Source organism: Ctenocephalides felis, unplaced genomic scaffold, assembly GCF_003426905.1.
Source record: "Ctenocephalides felis isolate EL2017-DRISC unplaced genomic scaffold, ASM342690v1 CF-g0.4_SCAFFOLD_03571, whole genome shotgun sequence".
NCBI classification, from domain to species: Eukaryota; Metazoa; Arthropoda; class Insecta; order Siphonaptera; family Pulicidae; genus Ctenocephalides; species Ctenocephalides felis.
This window is the reverse complement of record NW_020539725.1, coordinates 5519182-5528012: the sequence shown is the minus strand read 5'-3', so window position 1 is coordinate 5528012 and position 8831 is coordinate 5519182.

Below are 8831 nucleotides of genomic sequence, written 5' to 3'. Positions count from 1 at the left end.
ACGAATCAACCGATTTGAATGGTTCAAAAAACATTCGATTCCTATTGATAGGAAGATGTGCTGATTAGTATTTTGCAAAGACAGGTCGGGCGTTTCGGAGCAAAAAGAGCAGAAAATAGAAATTGATTTTTTGAGAGATGGGAGCATCCGATGCTGATGATCCAAAAAACATTCTATTCGTAATGACGGGGAGAAGTGGCGGTTAGTTTTGGCAGAGGCAGGTCCAGCGGTTTCGGAGATACAGAGCTAATTGTGCAAAAAATGGCAGTTTTTGAGTGAACTAAGCGTAAACATTGTTACATTTTTTTTCAAAAAAAATTTTTTTTTCAAGAATTTGTATATCGAGAATAATTCAGATTTTAATTGTAATTCTGACTTCAGTTCTTCAAACAAATATTTTGAGCTTTCCAATTCTTATAAGCATTAGACAATGTTACAGTATTTATAATAATCTATTTTAATATTCCTTGATGATTTCGTTACAGTACGGGAAGTTCCAGCAGTTCCACCACAAGTTATTATTAGATTTCAGGTATAGAAACAAACAATATTTTACATATCGTAACACTTGAAAATTTGTTATTATAAAATTCGTCAATATTTCGAGAAATAATGTACACAATTGTCATTAGCATGTATGCTAATTGTGTTTAAATTAATGCCTATAGTTCTATCGACTTCTAAGCATTTCTTTAGAAGAAACTATTCCTGAGTATTAATTCCAAAGTAAGGTCAAAGAATGTATTGAAAAAAGTTTAATAATATGTGTATGTTCCTACGATGCTCCATTTTTATCATATCTACTGATGATGATTTAAAATTATATGTCAAAACGTAAAAAAAACTAATTTACTATAAAAGCTTATTTATTTTTATATGATGTATGCTATCAAAAATCTTTTGCATATATTTTAACATCAAAATAACTATTCTAGGTACATACAAGCTATGTATGTTCTTGTGTTTGTAAGTACCCGCAAATGGAAACCAGAAATTAGTCGTATTCGGATTAAACCATTCCGGGCTAAATGCATTCCTAAAAGTTTTTTATACGACATAATCCGGTGCCTGAGAGACTAATCCATGTCAGACTAAACAAACAATTACTCCGCGCCATCACACTTTTTCATGATGGAAGAAATAAAAGCATTTCTTCGCACCAAATTTTTTACGACCATCATAAACCGTCGACGACGTCATGTCACTACTTAAGAAACTTTCAATGAATTTCCAGCCGTAAAATCAATGCGAAATGATTTATGAAAGTTGGCCAAAACTCTACACGTAATAAAATACGATCTGTCTATACTTTTTTAGGATTTGATCATTTCATCTGTAATATTACGTGCAAAATGTAATAGAATCATTAATTCATATATATATATATATATATACAAATTTACAAAAAACAATAGAATAAACTAAATTAGATGTTGCAAAGTTTATTTAATTTTAAATGATTGTTATGATCAAAATTAATAGTTTCTTGGCAAAGGTGTTTACAAGAATCATCTTGAAGCGTTTTTAGGTGTTAATTGTATAGGGTAGGGCGCGGAACAAAGCTCCAATTTGACTTTGAGAAACTATATTGTGAAAACCAAACCAATTGTATAACAACAAATAACACATATCAAATATAGAACTATCTGACTAACTTCAAAAAACTCGCATCTAGTTCATCAATGTAGAAATGTGTTTATTTCTTTTTTCAAAAAATCGTCATCTGGTTCTTTTTACCCCATAGACGCGGTGGAATGGACGGCGATGTAAAATAAACTTTATGAAATAATAGCTACATACTTCAACCCAACAACATTATATACAATATAATTTTTGTAGATACTTTTTTTACAAAATAATACTGCATATAACCTTGATCTGGTATTTTGTCAGTAATATTCATCAGCAGAGATGGAATAACTATCTATTAAATTTATCTTTTGTAAAATTGCTTTTCTTTTAACTAAGTTTACTTTTTTATTTATTATTTTTTATTGTTTACATATTTGCCAGGGTAAAGGTTGAGTTTGACCTTTTTACACCATTCACGTGTAAGATTTTTAGATGTTATTCAAACAAACGGTCGAATTTAATTTAAAACTAGTTGATATTGATATTTTGCATTGATGCAAGTTACATGAACTTTCCGACATGTGTAAATAATCGACTCAATCAATAAAAAATAAATTAATTTATGAGTGATTAAAAGTATTCCGAGTGGATTTATTACACATATTTGAAAACGAACAAACACGTTAGTCGGAGTATTTTCTAAAAGCAAATTTTCAAAAATCAATAATTTTCATAATTGAACTAGTTTCCATAGAACTGTAATAGTTTAGTATGTTCATTAAAACTAAGTACTCTATCGTTATAATAAGTAAATCGTCTAATTTTAATTTTAACAAACGTCAAAAAAACTACTCATTTTCTAAAACTTTAAAAATTAAACTACTTGCCGTGAGGCCATAATATTTCTGTAAGTTTTATGAGTACATGAAATATATATCGCCAGAAAAAGTGCCATAAAAATCGGCGTAATTTTATTTTCAACAGTTAATTACAAGAAAACGGCTCGGTAGATTTTCACCTAAAACTAATCAGTATCATTCCCAACTAATATCTTTCGAATAGTTTTTGATTTTTTAAAATCGACTTGGTAGTATAAGCTTAACTGGGGACGAAAAGTTTAACACTTTTTTCGAAATTACAAAGAAACGGCTCAGCCGATCGTCGCAGAAAACTGAGAAACTATCATCCACATCGAGATACATCGAATGGCTATTAAATTTTTGAAATCGGTCCAGCCGTTTTCGAGAAAATGTCGATTTACGGCAAAAAATCTGTTTACATACATACACACACACACTCACACACACATTCTAGATCCTTTCCCCACAAAGTAATGCCTGACGGCGGTTTCCGTGGGGACTAGAGGCAAGGGCAAAGCGGAGGTTTTAGTCGGTACTATACCAAAGCGGTATGAGTCCGGCATACCCAGACAAAAGACCAGTCTGAGATGCATAAAGGCATTTCCTTCGCTATATATATATATATATATATATATATATATATATACATATATATATATATATATAAATCACACACATACTTTTTCCAAATTTGGTCTCATTCGTTTCAGAATGGCTTGAAACGTCGAGAAAACATAAAATTAGATAATCGGATTTTTTTATGAAAACATGAACTTCTTTTTCAGAAAGATAACAAGGTGATGGCTGGTTATGCATCTTCTCCCTCCACTTTCAAATACTGTTGTTAAACGATTATTTTCTTTACTTGTTTTCGAGATATCGGTGGTGAACCTTTAAGCCCCGCTCTACCATGTAAGTTCATACGTTCATGAAAAAATATGTACCAATTACTAATATTTCCGCATATATTCCAAAAACAGTTCAATAACCTAACTGCATTCGACATCAAGCCACTATCGCAATGCACATTCCTGAAAATGCGACATACTAATTTGGGACATTCGCAATTAATAAACGAATAATTCATAATCACACATCCATTCCGATTGTGTTCTGCAGTGAAAATGATTTTTGTTAATATTTATGATGCAGCTAAAAATTTTTGCTAATCAACATCGGATTATTTTGTGTATTTTAAACAGAATCGAAACGAGGAATTAAATGTTATATAATATGCAGGTTCTGTAATTTGTAAATGAATTTATAATTATTAGTTGATTATATTTAACTTATATTGTTTAATTTAAATAATTATCTAAAATTGTTTGTTTGAACATAATTACATGAATTTATTTACAGATCATTAACGTGATTTTAATAAAAAATTAAAAATGGTATTCTACTATGTATTTTACTGCAGCAAAACCACAGATTACTGTAAAATTTGTCATAATGATAAATTATTTCAAAGAATTTTTTAAAATGGAAAAATAAATCTCAAGTTTCACATAGGCGTGATAAAATATGCACCCAAATGTGTCCACAGACGAAATTAAATTAACAAAAATAAAAAAACCTTGAGATATTATCGCGAACATTGCACGACATGCAAAGTTACAAAGTAAAGAAACTCACAGACGCGGATCTGTAAGATGAAGCTGAATGCAAAATATTTTTAGTATACACTAAACATAATTAGTACTATTGAGTTGATTATTCTCTTTAATTAAAAAATAGACTGGTGGTGCATGGCATCGTGCCTTAAGGCAAAATGCGAAAACTTCCCGTACTGAGATCTAAATTTTTTAAATTTATTTAAAGCGATGCATAGCTGTTTTGGAGAAAAAATTTAAAGCGCATAATCGCCGCGTCGCGGTTTCCAAAAATTAATAAATTTTGGTACATAAACTACTATAGCAATTTAAACAAAATTTGTACTTATTAAAATTGCTTATATCTAATAAACATTTTTCACAACCAAATGGCTTTTTTTAACTCATTCCATTAAATCACCGAAACCTCTGGTTCTGCCTTTGACAAAAACTAAGAAGTATGTGTCCCCATAAATAGAAATCCAAGGTTTTTTTCGAATCAATCAAATCGGTTGATCCCTGTTTTCGAAATCGTAGATAAATTATTGTATCTGTACATACTTATAATGACATACAAGTTCACGTAAGTCAACTTTGTTTAAGGTAGACTATTACTATATAACTTACCCTATAAAAAGTTAAAAATAATAATCCATATGTAAAAACATAAAAAACATCTAATACTCGATGAATTATCCCAAATTCTAAACTTTGTATTTTGCGTTCGGAATCATATATATAAATCTCTTCAAATATATTTGTTGCCTTATTTCAAAAAAATATTTATCACCAACCACTTGTTAAAAAAGTAATTTTCTTTTTCATGAAGTTATTTTCTTTATCGTCTATATTTTTTGTATTAGTTATCTATATTTTTATACAAGCTTACTGTGCCATCTAGGAACAATCTATTGCAATCAACGAACTTTAAGGCAATTCAATAGTACTAAGCATTATTATAATTAAGAACAATATATTGATTTTACATAAATAAAAGGAATTTTACTGAAACCTGGCATCCTAATCCTTACTTAACCCTTTCCACTCGGATGCCGCCGCTCCGATAGCAAAATTCTTATATTAAATCTCGGAATTTGCAAGTGGAAAAAGTTAAATGGTTTAAAATTAAACTTTAATGCAAATATTATGCTATACCTTTGCTAAAAAATAAAGATTTTCTGTTATTTTGTTATTGGACAATTAGACAATTCAATAACAATGATACTATATGCAATAAATGATTTTTCCATATTAAATTTTAACAGTTAAATGTAAGTAAATTCTGTTGCTTATTCTGGAAATATAAATCCCTTAGCTTATTTAGAATTGTATTTTCAAATACATAAATAATTTAAATAAAAAATCTCACCGACTCTTCGTCTGGGGAAACGAAGGAAAAAAGAACTAACTCAATTTGCATAATTTCTGCATCTCGCGGCCGGCGCCACTGAAATGTCGGCAATCAGTAAAAATTATTACATCTCGTCCATAAATTAGTACGTTAGTTCGTTCAGGGCAGAAATGCAATAAAGATAAGATAACAAGCATCTCTTTAGTGAAAACTCAAGATGAGTTTTTGTTCTTACATAACTTTCTACTTTCTACGAAACGTTGTCGAACAACTTAGGAACTGGCGTGGTATTGGAAGCAAATGGAGTAGTTAAATATTTTGCCATTTATTTGAAAAACATCATGATTGAAAATCAAAAGAAAAAATTAAAATTTCTTACTATAGAGTGGGGCGGGGCAAAAAGTTTCAATTTGACTTTGATATCACGAAACACAACACATACCAAGCAAACAATTATCTGACTATTTTCAGTAAAACTTCCAGATAATTCGTCATTATACAAATGTGCTTTTTTTTGTTGTTTTTTAAAAATTTTCCACCTAGTCTTTTTTACCCCTCGGCGAGTAAAAAGATAGCCATAGGGCAAACAGCGTCCAGTTTCTTTTTTTTAATTTTAAAGGAATTTTTTATTTCAATCTTATTTCATTCAATGCAGATTTGGTAATTTATGTACCTGATTATATTTTGCTAAAAATATCTTCGAAGTCTTATTAGACTTTCCTGTGGTATGTATTATATATATCTTGATAAAAAACACAAGGGCAATAAGTTTTTACTCAAATCTACAGATCCAAGTTTGATTTGAAGTAAAAATTGCCTTTCAGGATATCGTTGCCAACTAGGCGCATGATATCGTGTCTTAAGACAAATTGCTGGAACTTCCCGTACCAAAATTTTTTTTTTTAAAAGAATCACATTTTTGAAAAAAATTTACTCTGAAAAATTAGATTTTTGAAAAACTATAAATTTTTGACAAAAATTTACTTTTTTTTGAAAAAAGACTTTTTGAAGAAAAATGTATTTTGAAATATTTTGGAAATTCTGAACTTTTTTTTCAAAGCAATCGTACTGCTTTAACTGCATAGAGACAAAATATCGAAGCGCCTAAGTGCCGCGCCGCCGTCTAACGGATAAACATTGGTACGGAACCCATAGGAATGTATACAAAACTTATACTTACTGTTAAAATCTCTATAAAATATCTGATAATTTGATGCGCATATGTCTAATGATCATTTTTGACCGGCAGATGGCATTTTTTTACTTTTTTTACTAGATCTCCGAAACAGCTAAACCTGCTTTCACGAAAATTTGCTCAGTTCTTCATCTTGTTAATACAAGTAAAATGTTTCTGGATTTAGTCTAATCGGACGCTCCGTTTTCTTAAAAACGGAGTTACCGTTTTTGGCACTTTTTGCCTCATATCTTCGGAACGGCTAGAACTGCCTTCGCCAAAAACTAATCAACACGGTCTCCTTATCAAAAACGAATCGAATGTTTTTTTTAATTATTCAAATCGCTTTATGCGTGTTCCGTCGACGAAAATTTATTATCCAACACACACACACATACATACATCCATTTTTCCCAAGGTAGCCAAATTGATCAGAAACCTTTGAAACGTAAAGATATATCAACATTTCATTTTAGATTTTTTTGCGATTACTATAACTTACCTTACGGGAAGTTAAAAATATAATAACTACTAGAATTTAATATATTACAACTAAGAAGGAAAAAACAAATGTAATATAATATAAAACCACACTACACTAGTCGACACAGCTTATAAAATTTAGTTCTAATCGTTTAACTCAAGTTATAAACAATAAAATTAAACACATATTTTAATTAGAATACCACCAACATAAAAATGTTTGCTTTCAATAAAAAATTAGATCAAGTACAGAAAAAACAACAATTTAATACAATCATTAAAAGCTTTATATACCTTCAAAAACTAGAAAAATCAACGAATTTTTAATAGGAATTAGAATTTTTACTACAAGTAGTGGTAAGAAAATAGCTTAATTCATCTTCCTTATAACAAAACAGAGCTAGAAGTTGTTTTGAAAAAAAAATAAAAATAATTTTCAGATTACATTTTGTGTTAAATTTGTCAAAACTAGTGTGAATTTAAATAAACTGGCAAAAGAATAAACGTTATTTCTGATAAATATAATATAAAATTTTCACTTATTGCTAGTAGTCACACGAAAAAGAAAAAATGCAAGGCAAATTAAAAGAGCATCATAAATACAATTGACTATAAATTCAAAAAGCGATTCAAAATAATATTTTAAGTAGCATTCAAATAAAATACATAAGAAAATGTATCAGAGTAAAGTTTAACGTTTACTGACCTAGTTATATTTACGATCCGAACATACATATACGCGTAGTTCTGAACTCGTCGTTTTTTTTTCCTGAAGCTAAGTATAATTTTTTCTCTTTGTTTTCAGTATGTTTTCAAAGTTTTCCATCGGACCGTGTTTGCAACGTTTAAGTGGATTACAAGTCGAACTTTCGCATTATCGAGAAATTTTATAGCAAAAACTTATTGAATAGTGGTAGTTAGACAGAAGAATATTGAATAACCATGCACGTGAGCCAAGTTATTTCAAACATTGAATGAAAGAAGGATGTAGCCGTTTTCTTACCAGACTCTACAATTAAGTAAATTGTGCATTTTAAGTAGAGGAAGTACGGGCTAAATGACATTTTGTTTTTGAATAATATCTATCTATTAAATGATAATATAACCAGGCTCAATCGTTACTACTCGTTCAGTAACTATCAATATAGTACTTTGATTAATTTAGTAGGAAATATAATAACATTAATATTAACAATCTATTACAAAAACAAAATGACGGCTTACTTAATAAGGTAACCGCTTACTGACAAGCTGATTTTTAAGAAAGCAGTTTACAAATAAATTGTTTCGCCCCCTTTGGGACATTAGTACATGAAGCATGAACCCAAAGGGTACAAGTCATACATGGTAACCAACCTTTACCAAGTCGATTTTACAAGTGCAAGTTTTTTATTTTTTCCTGTGGATCCTTTGAGCAATTATTTCTTGTATACTTGGAGTAGAAGTTAAAAGCAAATCAACTTTGACAGTTTTCAATTATGTTAAACGGTTGAAAAATAGTGCTATATGTCATATAGTCCAAAAGTGAACAAAACTAAGTAATAAAAATTCCACTAAACAGCTGATAATTTCAATAAAAAGGATAGAAATCACTAATTAAACCAGTACCGGTACATGTTCACTAATTTTAACATAAATCAGTACAAATAACAAAAAATAAGGCCTCGATAAATATGACAGAATCACCTTCAAAATACTGCGACAATGACGGCTCAACATCTGACAAGATTGTTATTATGACTTTCTTTTAGTTATTAGTTGCGGAAACTTTATAAAACAGATAATTTTTAGATAAGGTC